At 33.8% G+C, this 2,228-nt stretch overlaps 1 pseudogene; it reads right to left on the bottom strand.

Annotated features, from left to right (window-relative positions):
* Window positions 1-654: 654 nt before the first annotated feature.
* Window positions 655-1,875, bottom strand: LOC149210596 (hyperosmolality-gated Ca2+ permeable channel 4.1 pseudogene; annotated as a pseudogene).
* Window positions 1,876-2,228: the final 353 nt, after the last annotated feature.

The following is a 2,228-nucleotide window of genomic DNA, read 5'->3' as shown; positions in this document are numbered from 1 at the left end:
AATTAACATGGTTTAGAATTCTGTAAAAATTTAATGACATAAGTTCCCAATTTAGCATGTATAAAAACAACGCAAAACACCATGCCTAATGATAATCTTACCAATATCAAACTTCTTGATTTTGTGCGGTCATTTAGATTTACAATGAACCTCTATTTGATGAAAGAAAAGCCTATCTAACTTCTACATATTTTGGAAGATTATATGCCATCTCAAAGTGCCTCTTTTCAACGCATGAGCTTATTAGTTAAGATGTGGCCCATCCCATCCTTACAATAACTTCCTAAGTGCAACTTCAAAGTTTGAACAGGGCCATAAATTGAGCTAAATTTTGAATGAAATTGCTCTCATTTTACACAATATTCTGTTAGAGCATAAGTCAACTAAAGTTCACCATGTCGAACCAGATTTTTTTGTTCTCAGAAGCAGGTCAAAAGATTCTTAAAAAAAGGTTTCCGCCAACACTTATTTTGGACTATTTTCTACACAAATGTATTTATAAATACAATAAGCTAATTAAAATAGAATGATGACACATAAAATAGCAAAAATTTGTAATACGGTGCTTTTAGAATTTACAATAGTGAAAGTAGGTAATAAAGTGTTTTGACAATTTACATAATAGCACAAGATCTAATTAGATTTAGTTTGAATTCACGAGGATGAAAAAGGGTTCTTCCACAGTTTTTCAAATTTTGGCACACTACCAATTTTAAAGCTAGATGATAATGTTAGCTCATCAGGTAGCAACAACAAGGTCGATAGGTCTCTCTTCATTGTTTTAATTTTTTTCCTCCCAGAATCTCCCCGGACTGAGAAGAAGAATAACATAGAAAGTAGGAACAAAACCACACAAACTTGCATTATTTTTAGCACAATTTCCATGAGCTTTCCATCATTTCCTACTGGAAATTACCAGACCCTATAGACAAATAGAAAATTATATTTTTCTACCACATACCTATACCCAAAGTAAGATGAACCTAGAGGCACCACCACAAGTGGTGCAAAGGAAGAATAAATAAGTGTTAGGGAAAATATGATCAGATTAAATGCATAATTGTGAAAAATAAAAATTATTCATCATTGAATGAGGGTTTCTTGCTGTCAGATAAACTGAAAGATCTCATGCTTGTAGTTCAAGCCCATTTAAGTTCACATTTTGAGTTAAGTTATCTCCACTGTCAAGACTGAAGTAATGTTCAGATAACAAAGAATATTCCAAACTGTCATCTTGGCTCTCTATGAGGTGGACCTCAGCTTCTTATCGAGCTAGCTGTATCAAGTCATTATTTTGAAATTTCTGCATTTTTTTCTTTATCCAAGGAATTGGGCTAGCAAGTCATAAGAAATGCCCAAGAAAGTGGTTGTAATAAGGAAGGAAAGAGAAGAAAGACAAGACTTAGACAAGAAATATGCACTCATTTATTTCTCAATTTTATTGCAATCATCACCATCCATATAACATCGACCCATATTGAGAAGGGTTCTCTCCAAGGATGACTCCAATAATTCCCGCAAAAATATTAAATTGACTAGGAAAAAGAAGAATGTTTTTACCAATGCGGCCTGATAATATCCTGAAACGGACAAATGGCTTTCAAATTTGTAAAGTGAAGAAAGAGTTGCAAGAATAATCAAGTACATGCTCACAAAAAATAATACCTTTGGCAAGAACTAGAAAAATAAAGTTGTTTCCCAATTGGAGCTTTGCACCCAAGCCAACCACAACTCAACATTGTCCAGTGCCTCTGCATTAATAATTCCCCCAACAGTCTATAATGCACTTAGTTTTGCAAGTGGTGAGCTAAAAAATAAAAGCAGTATGAGAAACTGTTCTTCTATGGACACGAGCCTGCAACCATGAAATATCATCATGAACTTTCACCAGATCACGTACCAGGTGATTCAAAGAAGCCAAATATGGTGACATTATGACTCTATGCACCTTTTTAGGACAACCTTCTTCAAAGTATTCTTGATGTTTATATTCGAGTTTAAGTTAAATATATAAATAATAAATAAATGCACATAATGAGATTGAATCACACAAGAAAAAACCCAAGGAATTTACATGGTAAAACTATGATAGTGTGTCAAGGAAACCTCCGCGGGGCAAGGGATTTGAATTATTATTGCTCAAGGTCCAAAATGGCTCTCCAACCATTACATCTAGCCTCTCGGGAAATCATAATTTTTTAACATGAAAAACTTCGTTACATAACTCC

The sequence above is a fragment of the Pinus tabuliformis genome, chromosome 1_2 (assembly GCF_031772625.1).
Source record: "Pinus tabuliformis cultivar Carrire ecotype Pingquan chromosome 1_2, CPIR1, whole genome shotgun sequence".
NCBI lineage: Eukaryota > Viridiplantae > Streptophyta > Pinopsida > Pinales > Pinaceae > Pinus > Pinus tabuliformis.
Note: the sequence above shows the minus strand (reverse complement) of the source record. Positions and strands in the feature narration are given on the sequence as shown.